At 35.0% G+C, this 23,369-nt stretch overlaps 1 pseudogene; it reads left to right on the top strand.

Moving 5' to 3' along the window:
• The first annotated feature begins 13,527 nt into the window (after nucleotides 1–13,527).
• Nucleotides 13,528–23,369, top strand: part of LOC107502419 — a 37,623-nt pseudogene continuing 27,781 nt past the window's right edge.

Here is a 23,369-nt window from a genome sequence, read left to right as displayed (position 1 = left end):
TGTGGCTTCCTAATAGTCACGCTGTATCAGAATAGCTTATATAGCCAGTGATCGGTCAGAGGTTATGCTTAAGCGCCTTGACTCATTAAAGCTGTGTTCTTTGCTGATTGATATGTTTGTGATTCGGGAATGCTTTCGAGTCTTCCTCCACATCCTCCTCTAATAGCTCCTGAGTGGATGCAGTTTAGTGCATGCAGATAGCCTTCTAGACTCACACGAATGAGTGTGATCCTGAAAGGATTCTTCTTGGCTATCTATTTCTTTGGTTCTCTATGTTGAATTTCTGCCTGGTCTAACATCTACCTTGGGATACCTTTGCTCTATGAGAGTGGGGAAGCATGGTAGCCCCAGGTCTTCTTAGCTTGCCTTTTCTCTGCCCAACAAGTCAGATAGGGAGAGGGAAATTATCAAGTCTCAGTGTCATGTCAACTGCTTGTTACACCTGAGGCAGAATCCTTGTCATATGAATGGGAATTGGGAGAAGGATTTGTACTCCAGTCATCTTGACTATGTTTGCCTGGAATACAGTTTCTGCAACAAGGAGCTTGTAAAAGAGATGTCCAATGAGAGACACAGGCAGCCTGACTTCCCATGGTGAAATTGGAGCCTTACACAGGTTGCTGGGAGGAAAGAGAGTGTTCTATTGGTCATACCCTCTTGCAGTAGAGACTAAAGCTGATTACAGCTCAGATGCCACAGACTCTTGATGTTCTTACCAAGATTTAGTGGATTACTTTGAATAATTTTTCTCATTTTCTGTATATCCTTACATTAATTTCCAAAGACTTAAAATTTATATATATTTTCTCCTCACATATCCATTCCTGAGGTCTACTCCTCCAGGGTCATTTCAAGTAAATTACCTAGACAGATAAGGTAGGTATGTGTTGGTAAAACTGATAGCTCTTAGCATGTTTACAAAGAGCTACTATTGATGTCATTAGCACTTTTATAAGCAGGTCATTTATTTCCACCTGGAACTCAGGTAGTGAAGAAATAGTTACAGGCAGGTAGTTGGTCCTTTCCTTTACAACAGATGAAATCAGTGTAAAAGTATTAGGAGTCAGGGCAGAGGTATACTATGAAGAAAAGGGAGGGCATAGGGATGAGAGGTGGTAAAAGGAATTTATCTCCATTATTTTTCTGGAAGCCTAACAGTATTTCATTTCCACCCGAGTGGTGTTTATACACATTCTTTTTGGCAAACTACATTCATCTTCTTAGTGGCTATTTTTGCGCTGTTCTTCATTTGTGTTATGCTTTAAAGGATAAATACATACAACATAAGCACAATAGCTATAACCCAGAAAAGCAAGAGAATGGTCATCACCTAATTTTTGATGTGTATGTGCATATTTGTGTGTGTGTGTATGTTTTCTAGAAGGCAGGATGATATAATTGGAGAAGTGTGTGTATAAGATCCAAAAAGAATTGTGGGTTTTTTTGTTTGTTTGTTTTTTATAAAAACTTTCATGTAATAACAGCTTTATTATGAACTTAACTTCACATACAAAGTTAGAATGGCAATTACACTTAAAATTCACTCATTAAAAAGTTTAATATCATTTTTATATGCATTATCTGAAATTCTAGAATATATTTAAACAAGTAACATCTTCTAATAAAATATTTTTAAAATAGCTTCATTTAACTGGATTTTTATACTGTGTACTCTTTTGTGTCCAGCTTGTTTCATTAAGTGTAATTAATATCTGTGTAGATGTTTATAGGCTCAGTTCACGTTTTGCTTTCTATACCTAATATTTTATTTCATAAATATTCCATTATATGAACATTTATCCATTATATTGCTGCCTGCCAGTTAAATTGTATCCTGTTTGGGGCTACTTTGGATAACTCTTCTGTGCACATTCTGGTACAGATTTCCTGGTGAATATATGCACTCATTTTTCTTAGGTGCATACCTAGGAGGAGTAGGGTTGCTGAGTCACAGGATAGATAAAGAAGGTAAAATTTCAAATAAATACCTGATTTTTTACCATTATTAAGGGCCTGGAATTTTTAGTTACTAAAACAAATCTTTCTTTTTGACACTAAAGTGGCCAGAGAATATTTTTCCTATAAGTGAGCAAAAAATTGTGGAACATATTTTGGATTTTATCCACAGGGTGCAGAGTATAGACAGTGAACAAATTTTAATGGACAGTAGAAGGCACAAGGAATACAATTTTTTTCGTCCCAGATTGAGTGCTGGTTGCTAAAATGATTACATTTCCATACAACAGAGAAACAACAATGGTGCTTTGGGATTAATTTACTTTACATAATGTAATAGGAGAATAAGAATTGTGCTGAAATCTCCTTACATCATCTCTCTTGATTATTCACTTTTGCAAGCAGGTTAGGCAGTGTACCCTTCATATACCATTTTATTTATTGGCCTTAGATTGATAAAAGTGTGATGTTACTGTCACATATTATTTGATTTTTGGTGCCAGATTTTACCATTTATAGAAGCAGTGCAATGAAAACAGTGGCAGTCACAGAAAGCAAGATTATCAAAAGAATATATTACTTTGTTTCACTAGGAAATAAACATTACCTACTCTCAGCATTGAAGGGCATTTACACTCGTTAAGAAACAATTATGTGATCAAAGTCTACATAGAACAGGCTTAAAGAAACGTTCATTGTGTTTTAGCTTTGCTAAAGTAGACATCCAAATAAAGCAGTAGAATCAAAATGCCTAAGAGTTGACAATACTGAGTTACACCTAAGAGAAAAAGGTACTATTAAAAGGGGAATGGAGCTAATAATAATAGGTACTAATTTTTGAGTGGCTATTATGTGTTGTGTGCTGTGTAAAGAACATTAAATGAATTATTGCATTTAATTTCACAAATACTAACATATAGATAGTAATAATATGTTTTAATCATGCTAATGGGTTTTAAGAAGAACACAATTTGGCTATGGAAACTGATGAAGCTGAGAATTAGATGTAGACACCTCAGACTCCAGATGTTTCTCTCCTTACACCTTTGTTGTAGACACAGTTCACAGATGGATTGTGTGTGTGTGTGTGTGTGTGTGTGTGTGTGAGAGAGAGAGAGAGAGAGAGAGAGAGAGAGAGAGAGAGAGAGAGAGAGAACGAGAGAACAGCAGTTTTGGTAAGGATACTGTGGCTAAAATAGTCTGATTATTGTGTAAGATTTAGTTCTCTCTTTTCTTCTTTCTTTGCCCTTTCCTCTTGTCTTCTCTTCCTCATAATCATAATCATTATATATGAATGGTGGAACGTTATTTTTCTCTACAAAAGAGGTATGCCTACAAAATAATTTTTAAAATAGCAGTAATTAAGAACTCAAATAGAATTGGATACCTGGTATGCTATTATGTCAGCAGTTGCTTGGTTCTCTTGGACTGTCCAAGAGAGAGATTTATAACTTAAAAGCAATGCTGAATTCTTTTTGGAAGGAAAGAAATCATGAAAAATTGTATAAAGAGAAGAAGAAAAGATTTCCCTTTATAATTTTTTTCAGTTTATTTTAATTAATTAATTTTAATTAGTTTCAAGTATACAGTACATTCGTTAGACAGCTATAAAGTTCCTCAAACGATCCCCTCAATTGCTCCCTTCTTCCCCTAGCTCTCCACCTAGCCAACATATTAATGCTAACCGCATTTCCTCTGCCGTGCTCCCCATCCCCGTGACCATCTCTAAACTACTAATTTGTACTCCTTTAACCCTTCACCCCATTCTCCCAGTCCCCCAACCCCTTTCTCCTCTGTCTGTCACCAAATTGTCCACTCTATTTGTAAGTCTCTTTTTGATTAGTTTGTTCTTTTTGTTCCTTAGATTCCTCATATAAGTGAAATCATATGGTATTTATCTTTCTCTATTTGACTTATTTCACTCGGCATAAGAACCTCTAGGTCCATCCATGTCATTGCAAATAGTAGGATTTCATTTTTTTAATGGCTGAGTAATATTTCATTGTATATATGAACCATAACTTCTTTATCCAATCACATATTGATGGACATTTAGGTTGCTTCCATACCTTGGCTATTGTAAATTGTGCTGCCGTGAATATTGGGGTGCATAGCTCTTTACAAATTATTGTTTTGTTTTTCTTTGGATAAATACCTAGAAGTGCAATTGCTGGGTCAAAAGGTATATCCATTTTTAATTTTTGAGAAACCTCCATACTGTTTTTCATAGTGACTGTACCAATTTGCAATCCTGCAAATTATGTATGAGGGTTCACTTTTCTCTGCATCCTCACCAACACTTGTTTTTTTATTTATTGACAGTAACCATTCTGGCAGCTGTGAGGTGATATCTCATTTTGGTTTTCATTTGCATTTCTCTGATGATTAGTGACCGTGAGTATCTTTTCATATGACTATTAGCCATCTATATTTCCTCTTTGGAGAAGTATTTGTTCAGTCCCTTAATAATTATTATTTAAAAATACAGAACCATGAAGATTCAAGGTAGCCTCTCTAAGTCAATGTGTATATATTAAAATATGTAGTAACATATATATGTATGTGTATATATAGTGTTTGTGTGAAGTTATAAAGTAGTAATTTCAGAAATGTGTGAGAAAATAATGAAAAAGACATATCTAAATCATGATCTGTAAATTCTAAAAAATATATTGGATAAAAATTTCGTCATTATATACAATAACTAGATATTATTGCAGCTAGAGCTCTTACTCCAGGCAAAGTATTATAATTCTTTATTTTTGTTTTATTTTTTGCTTTTGGGTGAAAATGCCCATTAAACGTATCTAGTTTCCTATGTCTTACTTTCCATCTACCTCAAATTTCATTTATGGAACAGGTACTCTTTTCCAGGTATTGTTTTATAAGGAAAAATAAAACATAACTTTTTCTCTTGAGTTCATAATTTAGTGGGAGAGGAGGAGAAGTAAACAAATGGTGTCCATAGAGTAGGAAATGATATTAAGTAGTGAAAAATACAGGTGCAAATGGTGCCTTGGGAGACAGAGAACAATCGCAATGGCAAGGATACTTGAAGGTCCAAGTTACATTCTTGATACATGACAATGGCACCATAGTTGAGTGAGTGCACTGAGGGGATATGGAATGTGATCTATTAAGGTGCCAGGAGAAAACAGAAAATTTTCTTTAAAGATGTTGAGATAATCAAACTCAACAATTAAATAGTTTGAGGTTGAAATGTTGTAAGAAATTCTCACTCCACCCAAGTTAACTTTTTGAAAGTTGTACTTTTCTAACATTTAATGTAGTAGAACTCTTTGATAATATATACCTTTCTAGTATAAAATGTTTATGAGGTGTTTATAATAAAGTTCATTAAGTTCAATCTGCAACATTAAGTAATGTAAACCTATTCTATGCACATTTTTGGGTAAAATTACAATTTAATTCTTGTTCTTGATCTTTTTATGATTTTACTCTTGGCCTTACTGGCACCTGATCATAAAAGTAATCTCTGACCATTATTGCTGAGTTGATGTGAAATCTGGCATCGCCCCAGCGGCATGGGTCAGGGAATGTTGTGTTCCTTGGTTTTTTCTTATCAACACAGCAACGAATTACAGGTCAGCAAGATTTAGAAGAAGTATGATTTTTCGAAAGTACATTTTAGAAGGAGATGGGTCACATTGAGCAAGGCTGCAGCCCTGTGAAATTTGGGAGGTGAAAAGATAAAAGTACACTCCAAGGGAGGAGGGAAAAGAGCTGTAACAATGCAGAAATGGGAAGGTCTGTTTGTATTTGGGCTGTGATGGGAGGTCCTAGATGATCCCAATGTGAGGTTACCTTGACTGAAAGTTGGTTGCTTACCTACTGCTCATGTGCTTACCCAGAATTCAGTCTGTTATAATTAGATTCATGAACTTCCAGGCATAGTCATGATGTTATAATGATGGTATAATGAAGCTGAGGTTGTGGGCAGGTTGGAGTAGTACTTTATGCACATGCATTTGTGACTGGTTTAGCTAGCAACTTTTATAGCTTTTGTGCTCTAGGATTTAGGGTAATTTATAACCTTGAAAGGGAGGTGTTTCTGGGAGGTCCTTAAGGAAAGTTTTCGAGGGAGGTTTCTATGGTTACAGAGCTGGTCCTTCATTCCTGACGCTCTTGTCTGAATAACTACCTAACATGATCACTCTTCTAAAGTAACATCACAGCAACTTATCACATCTCATGTATCAGATTAAGATATATCTGTTAGAGTAATTGGTTTCAGGTCTGAGGAATGGTGTGCCCATGACACTAATTATGTTCGTTTAATACTGCTTAGGAACTCCATTGTATGTTTCCATAGCATGACACCTTCATCGAAGGACAAGGAAAATGTCTTGCTTAGAATACTAGGAATAAGTTAGTGCCAGAAGTGTTCAGCTTGTGTTCACATCAGTTTCCAGCCAGTCAAGAATGTCTTGCATTTCATTGCAATGTGTTGGTGCTTCTTTGGCGCTTTATAATGAGAATGGATGACATAATCATAGAAGTTATTCACTTCCTATGAAATAATTGATCTCTACTCTTTTAAATTTTCATTGCTTGCCAACTGCAGGATGAAAATTAGAGATTCTGACTCAAACCCATGGAATAATTCTTATAAGAATTATTTAACTTGCATTTACCGCCCACCCTAGCCCCATGTTGTCACTGCCCAGTGTTATTGTGGGATATGAACACAACTCAGTGGCTGCCACATGATTTGACCCCAGTGAAGGTGCCAGGCTTGGCATGTCACTCATTGGTTTTCTAGATTTATATTTTCTATTGGGACCCCTAAGAGACCCATTGTAGCAATTGTCCAGCACGTGTTCTAAGCTATGAGCATAACTATTCTTGGTGACACTGGTTTGTTGACAGTGTTGGTGTTTACTCGAAGAATACCAGACAATAGTTCCAAGAACCACTCACCCTGTGCTGTTTAGTTTCTGCTGAACTTGCCAATATTAACATTGATTTCATTTGTCAATTTCCTGGAGAAAACATGTGGTACCAGGGCAAATCACATCTGCTATAGCGATTTGGTTTGTGGCCTGAAAAATGGTATGCCCATGAGATTGCATTTTCCCTTAATACAGAGTTATGAACTCTTCTGTGTGTTTCCACATCACGTTGCCATGTTCAAGGGGCAATAAAAATGTATTGCTTATAATAATGGGCATAGGCTCTTGCTTAAAGCTTTTAGCTTGTTTTTACTCCACTCCAAGGCTAATCAAGAACGAATCTTTTCCCCTTGAGTTCAATGTGTTGGAGCTTTATTGACTTTCACATTACTAAAGGCCGACATAGTCATGGAGGTGATTCACTTCTTTTGAAGTGCTTTATCTGTATGCATTTAAATGTTCATTGATTGCCAAGGAGTAAGATGGAAATTACAGCTTCTGGCCAAAAACCAGGGATGATTCTTGTGAAAATTATTACACTTCTGTGCATGTTTCCACTACTTGGTGTTACTGTTGGATGTGAACATGTATCCAGTGACTGACACACAACTTGGAACCAATGAAAGTTCCAGGTTTAGCATGTCAGTCATGGGCTTCCAAGGTTTATATTCTCTCTTCTGACCCCTACAAGGGCCAGTATAGCAAATTTTTGGCAAGAGTTGCAAGCTACGAACACAACTACTCTTGACAACACAGGATTGTTGTTGACAATATTGCCGTGAGTCTTAAATGGGAGTATCTTAAATTATTAATCTCCACAATGTCTCACCCTGCATTTACCTGACTTAGGACCTTTTGGAGTCCTTTTCTAACATTTTCTGTAAGATATGGACAGAGGATCAGGTGTCTGTTCCCTAGGTGAGGATAATTTGGAGCAAATTGTAGATTGCAGTGTATCACTTTCACTAAGGATCACTCCCTGCCTGTACATACTTCAGTTGCTGGTGGCCATGGTACCACATGAGACTTATTACAATTACTTTCTAGGTTTGAAGTATTCGAAAGTCTATATTCAATGTATCGTTCCTTTAGGGGTTTGTCCGATGTGTGTTTGAATATTATGCACATGGGACACCTGGTCTTCAGGTAGTATTTGACCTCTCCTCTGTCTCCCCATTGTTGTTTCTTTGCTGGATGATAATTTATCTGGGTGTCATTTCATTTAATTCTTTTTCATTCGAATCAATGGTCCTGTTTTACTCCACTCAGAATGGTTAACAGTTATTTTTTAACATGTGATATAGAATGTGAACACATACCCTAGAGGACATCTCTTGTTTGAAAACATCAGATTTGCTATTCTGTGAGTGTTCATGAGTGTTCAGAGCTACTCACCCAGTGTTGATTGCTTTCAGTTTCTACTAAACTTGCCTGTTACGGGCATTGATTTTTTTTTTCTCTTTTTCTTTTTTCTTTATAACTTCCTGAGATTAATCTCATGTAGCAGAGGTAGTTATAGATGCATATAGTTTCTGGCCTGATGGAAACGTATGGCCATTAGACTAATTGTCTTCCTTTAAAACTATATTATGAGCTCTCACGTATATATCCATAGCCTTATGTCTTTCTTGAGGGGTAATGAAGATGCCTTGCTTAGAATAATATAGAAATGTTTCTTCTAGAAGTTTTCAGCTTTTCATTCCAAAGTCTTCTCAGTCGAGACTGCCTTGTATTTTAGTTCAACATGTTAGTACTTTATTGGTTCTACACATTGTAAAAGGCTGACACAGGCATGGAGGTGATTAATTTTTTTTTTAAGTGTTCATCTCTATTCATTCAAATTTTCATTGCATGATAGAGTTTAGGAGATGTGGTCTAAAACCATTGGATGAGTCTTACTGAGAATTATATCCCACTTAGTACATGTTGTGCTGTAGGATATGAACATAAACCTATTCAATGGCATACTATTTTATGAAAGTGATGTGGCTGGCTTAGCATGTCAGCCATGTTTCCCAGATTTGTTTATTCTCTGTTAACTTTTAATAAGACCAATGTAACAGTATTCCGGCAAGTGTCATTTTGTGTAAACTCATCACCCACTGGGTGACACAGGTTTGATGACAGTGGTAGTACCAGTGTTATATTACAGGCTATTTCTATATAGATTTCTACCTAGATTACTCACCCTGGATTTAGCCCATTCAGGGCTGTTTTTATTCATTGTTTAGAATGTGCTGTAGGATATGAACATGAAGCCAGGCAGATGTTTCCTGGTGTGGATAATATGGAGCCAGTTTTAGAATGAAGTAGAATGGTTTTCCTCAGAATGACTCCTCACGTTCACCTTCATTTTGTGGTGAATTTTGCAACCCACATTCTTGTTACAATTCATGGTCAGAAATAATTGCTGTTTTATTCTCAATGTGCTTCTGCTACGGGGGTTTCTCAAGTGCCTAAAGTATATTTTTGCACATGAAACTCCTACTCTTCTCCTCAAGGTATTTAATGACCTCTCCTCTAGGTTCTTATGTCCCACCCCTTTACTGAACAACACTTAAATTGCTGGGCTTAGAAGCCGTTGGATTTGTTTCCACTTGAATTAGTTGCATGCGTTTACCTTCCTCAAGGCCATCTGTAGTCATGATGCTACATGTGATGTAGGATTACTTACATGCCCAGCAGAATATCTTCTGTGCAAGGAAAAGAAAAATGCCATTCTATAAAGGCCAGGTAATAGCTTCCTGAAAACCACTTACCAGTTTTTGACCACGTCAGTTTCTGCTGGACTTTGTACCAAACTTCTCTTATTACAGTTACCTTCTAAGTTTGGAGTAAGGGCTTGTCTTTAAGTCAGTTGGTATTTCAGGGGTTTCTCATATACCTGAAAGAGCATTACATGCTCATGAAACTCTTACTTTTCTCTTCATGGAGCTTGATGTCCTGTTCTCTAGGTCCCATTGCAAGTTATTAACAAGTATGGCAATTAAGTTGTTGGGTTTAAAATCCATTATATTATTCTTCATGTGGCATCTACGTTGTCTTTGTGGGAGGCACTGTGTTATGAGAACATAGAGGGAATTCATCTCACAGTATTAGAAGTACAGAATGGTTCAACTTAAGGGCTTGCCCTGTATTCACTGCTCACAAGCCTTTGGATTCATTATGTAGGATCTGTTGTTGAATGTGAACACTCACCCTACAGGATATCCTCTGAATAAGGAAAATGAGGTTACCGTTCTATGAATCTTGGGCATTGGTTTTCCCAGAACCCCTAACCTTGTTTTACCCACCTTCCCTTCCTGCTGAACTTGTCAATAATAGGCATAGACTTTATTTTTTTCAGCAGACAGGCATGAAAACTCAATTTATCGGGTTGAGTTATAAATACTTTATAGGTTGGTCTCTAGTCTCAAAAGTTCCTGTGCCCTTGAGCCCGTTTCTGTACTTCTAATACTGTGAGATGAATTCTCTCTATGTTCTCATAACATAGTGCCTTCCACAAAGACAACGTAGATGCCGCATGAAGAATAATATAATAGGTTTCTGCCAGAAGATTTCACTATGTGTTCACACAACTCTTCAGGCTAGACAAGATTATCTTGTCTGTTATTTAATGTATAGGTTGTCCAGTTATTCCTGATATTACTGAAAGTATGTCACAGTTAAAGTGGTCATAGAAATGATTCCCTTTCTCTCAAAGTATTTCATTTACACTTGTTTTAAATTTTCATTGTTTGTCACCTGCAGGATGGAAATTGTGGAGTCTGGTGAAATTCATTGGATGATATTTAACTGAGAATTACTTCCTTTTTATTTACCCACTCAGAGATGGTTATTCATTCATCCAGTTGTTCAATAGGATAGAAATAAAAGCAAAATTGATGCCTCACATCATGATAATAATTGGCCAGGCCTAACACGTCAGTCCTTGGTTTCCAAGATTTTTTTCTGTCATGCTTATTTAGGCTCGTAGGAAATTCCCAGCAAGTGTTGTAGCCTGTTAACAAAACTGTCACTAATGACATGGGCTTGCAGACAGCGATGGCTCCAGTCTTGCAGTAGAGGGCATTGGTTAACTTGATTAAACGTACCCTGTGTTTACTTTGCTCAGAGTGGCTTGGAGTCATTGTCTAATGTGTGGTAAGATACGAACAGCGAACCAAGTGCATATCTCTTAGGTGAGGATATGAAGCAATTTGTAGAATATAGCAGATTGGTTTTCCTCAAAAATCACTCATTTTGTTCACCACCTTCAGTGTCTGGGAGACTTGGCACCACATGTGTGGGCATGCAGTTGCTTTCAAGTTCAAAATAATTGGTGGTCTGTTGTCAGTGTTCTGCTTCTTCAGGATGCTCATGAGACTCATAGTCTTTTCCTCAAGGGGCTTGATGACCTCTCCTCTGTGCCTTCACTGTCTGCTCCTTTGTTATATGGCACTAAATTTAGCCAGGATAGAATAGATTAGATGTGTTTCTATCAGGATAACTTGCCCTGTATTCACTCCACTCAGGGCTCCTTGCAGTCATTATTTAACATGTGACACAGGATATATGCATACACCCAGCTGGATATTTTCTGTGTAAGAAAAATAAAGGTGCTTTTCTGTGTAGGCCTAGTAATGGTTTCCCCAGAACTGCTCAGCCTCAGTTGACCACCTTCATTTTCTGATGAGCTTGGCCATAATCGGTAAGAAGGGGTAGTAAATCTCATCATTGTTGTGCCATTTCTGTTGTTTCTCATGAATTAGAATGTTATGCCCATGGATCTGAATCCTTTTTGTTCAGATGTTTGACATCTGTCTAGTTAAAATGCCAGTGACTGTAACCTGGCTTGACATTTTTTAATCTATTGCATTAATTTTCTCAAGTATCACTTTCTAAGTTCACATTGTACAGAAGTTACTGAATCATACTAACGTTGTCCCTAAGTTCATACACCAACCTGGGAAGAGTGGGCAGTCTACCAGTTCAGTGTGGTACAGATTCAGGTATCCCTGTGTGTCCAAAGGAGTGTCAAGACCCTGGGACTAAAATCCTCCTGTTCAAAATGTATGATACTGTCTCCTTTAACTCTATTCTTAATCTCTCAACTTGATGGCAGTGAGTTGCTTGCGTTACAGGGCATTGGATTTGTCATCTGCATAGTCACTTGCCTTTTGGTAAAGTCCTTTAGCATTGGCTGGATAATAACCACAACCTGCCTGAGATAATGGACCTCCCCATTGTTGAGAATAACAACTAGTGTATCATTTCAATATAGTGATACTTCACATTTTACTTACATTCTAAGGGAATGCCAGTCTTCTCATTCCTTGGGAATGCCTTTCTTCTCAAGTACTCTATGACCTTTCCTGTAATGTCCTGCTGAGTGGTCCCCAAGGTTGATAGCAGTTGAAGGTACCTGACTGAGAAATCATTAACTGGGTATCACAAGCATCACATTCACTCTTATCCCCTACAACACGTGCTAGACTATCACCACCATCAGACATTTTTCATGTACATCTCAAGTCTTAAAAAAAATGGCTGATGCTTCATGACCTCTTTATAAGTCCCCATTACATGCCACTGAGCTTGATGGGAGTTAACGTGGCTGGCTCAGAATTGCCTGGATTACTATCCTCAGAATTATTCATCCTGTATTCACTCCTCTCAGGGGCAGTTGTAGCTCTTTTCACATAAGTGCTACAGGCTGTGAATGTATGCCCCACTGGATGCCAGATGGCTTGATGACAAGAAAGGTGCCAGTCTTAGAATACTGAAACTTCTATTTTCCCAAAATTAAGGGAGTCATAGAAATAATTGTTATATCAGTGTCTTCTAGGTTATCAGTGAATCCTTCAGCAGAAATTGTGCACAACTACCTCACCTTCAGTTGAAAGTAGCAGTAGTTGCGCAGTTTTAATTTTCAATCCAATCTGTTTTTATTTCTGAGAATTTTGTGACCTGTAATGTTAGAGAAACTTAATGTAAAGAAAAAGAAAAAGTATATGTGTTTGTAGGACCATCATAATAGAAAATACAGTGATCAAAAGGAATTTCCAAGAAAAAGTTCCTATGTAATAAAAGTGTTTTTAACTATAAAATAAATCAAAACATACTGGTTTGTTTAATATATTTATTGAGAAACCCCTATTTCCATTGTTCTGTATTAGATAGACTTCCAGAGAGACAGTGATATTTGGAACTGAACTATCAATTCATTTAAATTTAGAAAAGTTTCAGAAATGATTTATAATGAAGATATATGTCTGTGAGAAATAATATGCTTGGACTGAAAGAATTGTTACTAGTTCACTATTGTCATATCTATATAACTTAACTGAAAGGTAGAGGTTAGTAAGACATCAGTGTTAGCTTTTCATTTTCCCAAAGAATTTCACATTATCATAAAAATTAGTATTTCGCAATCTTCCTACATTGCACTTTATAGTTTGGAGTTCATCATTAAGTCATAGCGATGTAAGACTGAATGAAAAATTCCCTTTTACTGACTCAGAGGAGTCCCAAGTATTTTCCCCGCCAGGCTTACTGAGATATAATTGACATATAACACTGTGCAAGTGTAAGGTGTACAATGTGTCAAATCTCTTTAAAAAGATGACTACTTTTCATTTCTCAACACCTTGAGAACAGTGTCAGGGGGAGACTGACAATGAATTATGAAGGCAGAGTAGATAAGAGGTCATTATTACCACCTCCACTTCCCTTCCTAACAGGACTCTTGGAAAGTGTGGGAAAGAGTGAGAATGGAGGTCCCCAGTGCCTTGAGATCAATAAAACTACAGACTCTAAGCTCCAGGAGGTTAGGCAGTACATATACCTTGCTAAGTGAATATCTCCCTCACTGACCCCCTTGCCAGACACACAATAGATTCTATCAATCAGCCAGTTGGGTATGTTCATACCAATTGCTCTGAGACCTGAAATAAACTATATATCAATGATGTGGAATGAATTGTTTTAAGACCATGCCTGCAAAGACCATAGTGTAGTACCTGGGACATTAAATCATTCAACTAAAATGAAAGGAATGTAATAATAATTGACTATATTAAAATGCAAATATACAATGAATATATATTTGCAGTTCTAATATAAATTGTAATTTTAGATTCAAAGCAATGACCTCATTACTTTATTAGGCTCATTATCACAAGGATATTTGAAAGCCTGTTACCATATGATTTAATTTACTGTCAATCAGATGTTTTCATTTTCGTACTACTGAAGATAGAAATTTGATTTTTTTTAAAGCCAGAAGAAATAAAAAAATAACATTTATTAGAAGTTGTTAAATGCTGTATAGAATTGGAGCTTATTTCAATCTCATTTTAATTAAAATGTATTTTGTTTATTCTAGTGGTTTTAGTAATTCAATATTTCTTGTAATGTAATGTATGTAAAAAAGAAACAAATGTTTTGGTAATACAGTATACATATTATAGGCAATCAGTGCTTTTGATATTTTAGACATTGCTTTACAGTCAAGCCCTTAAGTCTAGTTCCTGTTCAGTTCTTTGTGGGATTAACAAATTGCAAAAAGCTTTTTTACCTCTAAGTCAAACCTGATTTGTAGCCAGTACATGTAATAATTGGACTGTACATCATCATTTTAGCTTTGATCATTGCTTACTTTATTAGTATGTTTCAACTTTGTTGTATTTGTACTTAATTTTGAGGCATTTTATAAGCATCATTTATAAATATAATACAATATGGTGTGTGTATGTATTCTCTTAAATGCATACAAATAAGCCTTGTTAACTTGTTAAATATTAGCTGTGCCTACAGATGAGGAGGTAGTTTATAGGAGGACTACTGGAAGAAGATGAATGACTGCTCTAAATACCCAATTAGGGTTTTCATTGTTATTTCCAACCTTCTTTCACATTTGTATTCCCCTACCAGAACATTTCCATAAACTAAGGGAGATAAAGGAAGCTAGACCAAGAGTATCCCTCCCATGCTTACTGTGCTAGTGTATTCTAAATAATAAACGAATATATTTGTAGGATCATTAGCTTACAATCTGTTGAATGGAACCAATACTCAAATATATGCGTTTAGAGCAGAGGTTGGCAGATTTTTTTCTGCAAAGGGGTAGATAATGAATATTTTACACTTTGAGGACCATCTGTTCTCTGTCTCAACTATTGACTCTGTCGTGGTAGCCTAAAAGCAGCCATAGATCATAGGTAAATGATGAGCCTAGCTAGGTTCAAAAAAAAAATAAAAGATTCTTTTATTTACAAAACAGGCAGTGGGCCTGATTTGGTCTTTGGGCTATCAACCTGCTATTTTAGAGGGTAAATTTTCATACTCATATTTCCCAAGGCAAATTCCAACAGCATAAAATCAAGACACAATTGTATATAATTATTTTCAAGCTGTTCAGTGATGCATGAAAATTAAATGTTTATAACTAAAACTTGACAGTCAGGTAGAAACTAGGTTACCTGTGTGTTAAATAATAAATTAATTGAACAGAGGACATAATGAGTTAAGAAATAGTTGAGGTTCAGTTGGGAAAAAAAGCCTATATATAATATCTTTATGAAAGTATGGATAATTCAAATGTTTTAGATACATTTTTAAAATTTTTTCTAAAGTATTGTTGGAATACAATATTATTATAGGTACATTTTTATAAGGTGATTGTGTATTCTGTTATACTGAATTCATTCATATGTACCCTAAGTTGATTCACGTCAAGTAAAACATGGGACTCAACTTCGAATGCACATCTGAGTTTTCTGGGAAGTTTTAAGAATCACAGATGAAACATTTCCATTTTTGATCATGACAGAAAAAGTGATAATAAAATTGTACCCCCTGCTATGACAGCTAAGAAAAGGAAAGGACATGTGAAACAACTCTTTTCAGACTTGAACTGGCAGTGCAGGACCCCTGAGAGTAGGAAAAAAGAAGGTGAGCCCTATAATAACCCCAGATTTTAACCTGGATGCACAAGTATTGTTAGACTCTAGCCGAGGGAAGGTGATCCCAAACTGAGCAAAGAATTTCCAGGCTTAGGAGACAGAGACAGAAGTTTGGAAGGCTGATCTGGCTGCAATTTGTGAGGCAGAGTACCAACGCAGAGAGGTTATGCACTAAATTGGGGTCCTCTTGAATGTTTAGCTGAATAGGTGTCACATGCATAAGGTGATACTTCACGAGGCCAGGCAAAGAACAGCTATCAGAGAGGAAGAAACTGAAAAGTTCTCAAATAAGTTTACATGGGGCCAGAACCTAACCAAAGTAGAGTAGCCTTATTGATCACTTGCGAATTCAGTAGAGACCTCGGAAAGGCCACATTATAGGAGGGAGGTTATGCCATTCCTAGAATAAAAGATAACCTAGACCCATCCTAACAAAGCTTAGAAAAATTTCTCAGTAAGAAAATGTTGATATTCAAGTACATAAATATCCAAAATGAAACTTAGTACACTTTCAAGGAAAACAACAAAGTGTAGATGACATTAACATCCGTAATGTCCAGGGCCCAACCAGCAATTACTAAAAATACATGTAGCAGCAAAATATTACTTATGACCAGGAAAAAATCAGTTAAAATGACCCAGAATTAACAGAGATGATAAAATTAACAAAGAATTTAAACAGTTATTATAAACATGATTAAGGAACTCAAGGAAACATGAATATGATGAAGAGAGAAAAGAAACTCATAAACCTGGAAATTATGCTGTGACTGCATTCATCCTCTCTCTCCTTAGCCCACTTGTCCTTGACTTGTCAGTAATAGGGAAATAGTTATAGCTAATGCTCTGCTGCTAATTTTGCCTTATTTGGCATGTTTAAATGAAACATTCTTTATACTATATATTTATATTCATACCTACTGGAGATTATTCTACCCTATAAAGCTCATATCTTATACAATTAACTGCCGAGATTATTTAAAAGAACTGAAATTTGACTATTAAACATATTTCTTAAATCAAGTGTGATATGTATTTGTTAAAATTCCAATGAAACAAAATCATCAAATATCAGAGTTAATTTTTTAAAGTATATAGCTGCCCTACATACTTGAAAGTTAAAGCTGAGTCTGATTAGAGGATGTTTCTCCTTAATTCACTTTCAGAAAGATTTGCGTACCTGTTCTAAATTTGACAAGGATAATTTACTATATTTTCTCAAGCAATTTCTGGATGTTCCAAAGATATATCAGTAACCATCATATGTACCCATAATTAATGCCGGAGTTGAGTCAGCATACAGTAAGTGTGGCCTTTGGATGGCAGCTCTTGGCTGAATTCCTAATGTTCTGTTTCAATTTCTGATGAGGTGATGAAGTGGAAAGCTTGTACGATGTAATTTTGCCATATGTTTCTTTTGGGATTTTTGAAAGAGGATCAACGGCTTAAAATCACCAGATGAAACATTTTAGCTTTTCAGAGACTAGAATCAGGAAGGTCAAAGCTAATGTTTTTTTCAAATTCTACCTGAAGTTTCTGAATCCATTCCAAATAAACCTAAGTAGAATGGTATAGTAATGCTTATTAGGACTAAACCAATGTGGTATAAAATAGGTGAAATATGGCATAATTCATACCTACTCTACACATTCATTATTAGAAACAGATACACTCTTAATTTGTTTTCCAAAGATCAGGAAATGTCAGTACTTTAAAATGTAAATGTTTCCATCTAAACAAGTCCAAAGTATGATGAGACTCAATTTATGGTTCTAACATTTTCAGCAATTACCTTTTAATAATCTCTGCAGTTATCCGAATACTTGCCAAACAAATTCACTTTGGATGATGGTTGGTGGTTAGAATTTGCTTAATATTTAGTTTTTATATTGCTTGCATAAAATGAGCATTAACCCAAATGAAAACCAGTTTCTAAATGTTTGAAATTGGTTTGTTTGGCTTCAAACAGGATTATTTTAATAAAGGCAGTAATATACACATTCACATATTTTTTTAAGAAAAAACTATAAGAATATTTTGATGAGCCACCCAGATGATAAAACACTATATTTTGTAAGGCATGGGAACATTTTTAAAGGCATTCTACTTACCCAGCCAGGATAAAGAAAAATGGCAGATTATTCCAAAGGAATTGCTTAAAACAAAGAGATTAGGACCACATTTAAGTCCCCTGAATCTTTTCGTTTTCCCTTTTATATTTCTGACAGGAGTAATATTTTTCATCTATAAGTTATGTGTGTACCTTTTGATTTTTCCATTTAGATAATTTTATTCTTCTAGAATAATCAGAAGCCATTATGTTCTATCCCCCATCCCCACCCTATCAAAAATGTAAGTAAATTAATATTTAGTCCAGCTCAACTAGAAAATAGTTTTGTGAAGTATATATTTTATACAGAAAAATATATATATATATTACTCATGTTATATTAGCTATGTCTTTCCCAGAAAAAAAAAAATTATCATCACCAAAGTTTCCAAGATTTTAATGGAAGCTTGTCTATTATTATAAATAGTATGATCTTTTTCAGGCTCGTGTCTCCATTAACTATTTTTAAAATAATTTTCAGGGCAGAATGTGGTTCTTGTTATCACTTGCAGAGTATTTTGCACAATGTGATCTGGCTTATTTTTCTTAACATTTGAGTATGAAGACTTCCAAGCAGATAGAAAATTCGAAATACTTGCATAGTAAATATCCAGGTAGCTCCCACTTAAATTCTATAATTTCTGACATCTTCATATGTTTGCTTTGTCTCATATCATATATCCCATATACCTATCCCTGTGTCCATCTGTCGATCAATTCATCTTACTGTGATGCAGTTTACTCCTAAACACATCAGCATACATATCTTTATCTAGAGTTCAGTAATTGTTTTCAGACCTTTTATTCTTAGAGGTAAAGTTCACATACAGTGAAGTCAACGAACCTTCATTGTACTGTGCCATGAGCTTCGACAAAAGCATACACTGTGTAACCCCTCAAGATTTGAAACATACAATTCCCTATCAAGATATGAAATATTTCCTTCACCCCAGAGAATTCCTGCATGCCCCTCTGAAGTCAGTTCCTTAGAAGTGACCCCTGTCCTGGTTTTCCTCACAATTTAGTTTAGTTTTGGATTTAGCCTAATATCTGTGCTTCCAGTTTCTCTACATCTCAGTAGTCTATTATTCACACTATGCTGGTGCATAATACCACTTCTACACTGAAAATCAAATAAATAGGCAAACAAAATAATATTAACTAAAAATAATTGACCTCTCCCCCCATTAAACAATGGGGGCATCATGACATTCAGCATCCTTTCTGACATTATGTAAGACATTCCCCATAATTTTAATCAATTCTGTAATCACACCAAACTACCTCTTACTCCTTGAGTAAACCATAAATATTGTACTATTATTTTGGGTCATACACAAGCATTTAATAGATTTAATAGTTATGACTTTGGCTATCTAATCACCCATGGCACATAGTAAATTTAAATACAACTAAATGACAGATTTGAATCACAAGTTCTGCAAAATTGATGTGTGGAAGCAAGTCCTGCAGTAAGTGAATGAGCATAGCCAGCCCCATGCATCTGCCTCTCAGTGTAATGACATTTGTTGTAAATCAAATATACATTCACTTTCACCAAGATTTTGAGGGGATCACTTAACTATTTCACTATGTTTTAAAGGGGGCAATTGTAAGCTAGAAGGCAACACAACTTACAAGATTCCCAGCCTTAGGATTTATTTCTCAGATATATAAATGTTGTTATTTCTCGTGCTGTAAGAAATAGGAAAATAAATTTTTATTCTTATTCTAAATAGATTAGTTTCTATCATAGCCTTTATGCCTTTTCTTAATTACCTATTTACATGCTAATTTTTCCTTACAAATTAAAGATTAGAAAGCATCCCACATACTTGAAATGTTGTAGATTGCTTTTTAGAATATATAATTGAGCTGTTTCTTTCTAAGCAAGATAAAAAAGGATTTTTTTTAGAGACTGTGATGAATTGGTTACATATAGAAACTAATGTTAATCTAATATCTTAAAAATGTATCATAGAATGTAAAGTACAGCACAGGGAATATAGTCAATAATATTATAATAACTAGGTATGGTGCCAGGTGGATACTAGACTTACCAGGGGATCACTTCATAAATTAGATAAGCATCTAAGCATTATGCTATATACCTGAAACTAATATAAAATAATATTGAATGTCAACTGTAATTGAAAAATTTAAAAAAGAAGAAAAATAAACTACAAAAAAATTGTATCACATATACATAATTATTCATTTTTATTTCATCCATTTTGAATATTTTTTCTCCTTTGTACTACTTCATGCACTACATTCATACAAATTCAAGAACAAAATAGCAAAAGATACATTATTTTCCTCATACTAACAATTTCAGTTAATTGTATTTAAAGAATCAAGAAAAGATTGGAAACAAATCTTCAGATCTCTTTCTTATCTCTCAGGAAATTCCTTTTATGTGACTGACAATAAAACTGCCCAGTTTTGAGATATTTGTGTAGGAGTTGATAAATGTACAACACATAAGTGAGACTCATAATAAAACATACACTAATTTGTAAAATCCCGTCAATGCTATTTGATAGATTAAGCTCAAAGCAAGCTAAACTATTATAGAAATATTATTTTAAAAAAATTATCAAAAGAGTTCATAAGATGAACAATATGTGATACCATATTGTCCACAGACAGTATTTACATTAAATCAAGAAGGACAAGTTAGAATCTAAAAGGCTCAACACAAGAGTTTATGTCTAAGTTATGCCTGAGTCAAATGCATTTTAGCAGATCTGCACATCATAGTCATTCGGGGACACAGGCTGATGGAAGCTCCAAACTGAAATGTTTTTGTGATCTCTCAAAATGAGAGATGTGGGAAATCTTGCAGAATTTTGCAAAGGTTCCACTTAGAGTATTGATACATCTCTTCCCTTGATTTTTACTTGGCTAAAGCAAGTCACATGGCCACACTCAACTTTGAAGGGTAAATGGAAGTGCCAACATACCATGTGCCTGAAAGGAGAGGAGGAACAGAATGTAAACAGCCTCTATGATCACTTCAGTATTCTTAGCAGTTGATGATAAACTATTTTTTTTATTTTTTTTATTTTTTTTTTTTTATGAAAGCCTGGGTTTTGGGATTTTTTTTCTTTTGCATTTGTTAGGACTTTTCATTACTTCTGAGAATAACGGTGTACTTCTGTGTGCTAGGTGAGTAGGTGGGAATTCTTTAACTCTTTCATTATAGCAAGTAGCTTCCATCATTCACAATATCTTAGCTTTCCATATACTTACTAACTGAATGAGGATTGCTGATGTAATGGTCTGTTGGATTACTTGAACAATAATAATGAATTGGCCGGGTCATTGTACCTCAAAAACCATGGGCTCTTTTCTTGTTGTGCCTCTTCCAACACCATAACATACACGATGGATCCTTCAGTACCACCTTGAAACCTTCTTAAGCTTAAACCGCACCCCTACCCGCCCCTGCCTCTGTGTGTAGCCGTTCAGGGAAAATGGAAATCCATACTGATAATGTCCAATGAAGGTTTTTGAAGGTTTCAGGAAAATGAAATGGCCCAGTTGGGTCTGAAATTAAAAGTTAGAAAGGTCAGATAGTGTTAGGCTTGAAGGGCATTCTAGGATAATAGGAGCAGGAACCAGCATGTCTTATGCCAGAGCACCACAGCAATTCAGTATGAGGAAGGGAGGGCTGCTAGAGACAAGAACTAGTTCATGGTGTGTCTTATACATTATGCCAAGAACTTTGGATATTATTCAGTAAATGCAATTAAAATAAGAACATTTTTTAGCATGCTTTGTGTATATGGTTGGATATGGCCATTAGACAGGTGGCTGTTTCAGTTGTAGCCATGGGGATAGCTTGTTGTTGGATAAAGAGATTTCAATGTGATCAGCATATAAATGGTGGAGATTGGAAAATTTACCTCAAGGAAAACTGTATGGAGGAAGAAAAGCAGTAGGTAAATGATGAAACCAGAGATTCTTGAATATATTATTATTTTCTGTTTGTACCAGCCATAGGGAAAATTAGCTTACTCTCTGCTTCAAAATCTACTGACTACAATTCTGAAAATTACTGGCAAGGAGAAGTACGGTTTGCTGAAAAAGCCGTAATTGTGCGGATAAGAACAGAGGATGAGCTCAAGCTTGCCAAAAAAAAAAAAAAAAAAAAGAAAAAGAAAAAAAAAGAAACAATAGCTAACAGTTTGTTTATAGTGCTGATGATGTGCCAGATATTGTTCTAAATTTTATATATATTATATGTATCTTCGTTTAGTTGTCAGAAAAAAATTGAAACAGAGAAAGGTTGAGTAACTTGCCAATCTAGTAAGAGTTAAAACAGGGATCTGAGTGGTGAACACAAAATATAATACACATGTGACATATTATTGAATTGTACACTTGTAACTTATATACTTTTATTAATGTCGCCCCAATAAATTTAATTAAAAAATAAAACAGGGATTTTTTTGTTAAGAGCAGATTTTTTTTTACCCAGATTTTCTGGCTTCATAATCTCTACTCTCAACTATCCCTGCCTCTCTCTGCTTAAAAACTAATTTCATAGTTATCAGAATTTAGCTCATGAGATCATGGTGATATTTAAAATCTTATAATTTCAGCTCTAGTCTTCTCAGCCTACTATTAGAAGCATCTAATATACTACATTTCCTTTCTTGAGTTTGTATATAGTAGGTTCTGACTTTTAATAACTGCTGTAGTGATATTAACCATAACAAATGAAATGTTAAATATTCCTATTTATTAACTATTATGTATTGGGGAAGCAGAAGTTATTTAAACTATTTCTAAAAAGAAAAATTTTTAAAGGAAGTAGAAATGTTAAGAAAATTTAGGGTAAAGACATCCTGTGATAAAGATAGCCAGTTATTTATTCTTTCTGACATCAGTTTCCTTGTCTGTAAAGTGGTGCCTACATTATAGAATAGTTGTGGGTGTCAAAGTTGGTGTTCATAGACCATCTAATATAATATTGGCAAATGAATTTCTCAATATTTTATATACTTCATTTAAAAATATACATGAAAGTACAACTCAAATGAAAGTTAAATTCCAAACATAATGACTGCTATAAGGAAGAGAAACATTATTGTCTGGCTATTACTAGAACATTAAATTGTCTTACCTTCATTCACTTCAAAAAATCTAATTTCATGTAAAATTTAAAACTTACAATGACATCTTAGTGTCAGGTTTAGAGTACTTCGAAATTTTTAGTTTGAGTTTTCTAAAATTACACATCTAATTTGCACTGCCTCAAAGTATACTTATAAACCTCTTTCCTACATCCAAGTTTGTGAGGTAGAGCTAATATGACTTTAAATAACATTTTAGTCATAGGTAAAGGGAAAATAAATTTCTCAAAAATATCCCATTAAGATAAGGAAAGAATAAAATCATTGAAACAAAAATCCGTTCACATAATAGTCTGCTATC

Source organism: Rousettus aegyptiacus, unplaced genomic scaffold (genome assembly GCF_014176215.1).
Source record: "Rousettus aegyptiacus isolate mRouAeg1 unplaced genomic scaffold, mRouAeg1.p scaffold_m13_p_9, whole genome shotgun sequence".
NCBI classification, from domain to species: domain Eukaryota; kingdom Metazoa; phylum Chordata; class Mammalia; order Chiroptera; family Pteropodidae; genus Rousettus; species Rousettus aegyptiacus.
Note: the sequence above shows the minus strand (reverse complement) of the source record. Positions and strands in the feature narration are given on the sequence as shown.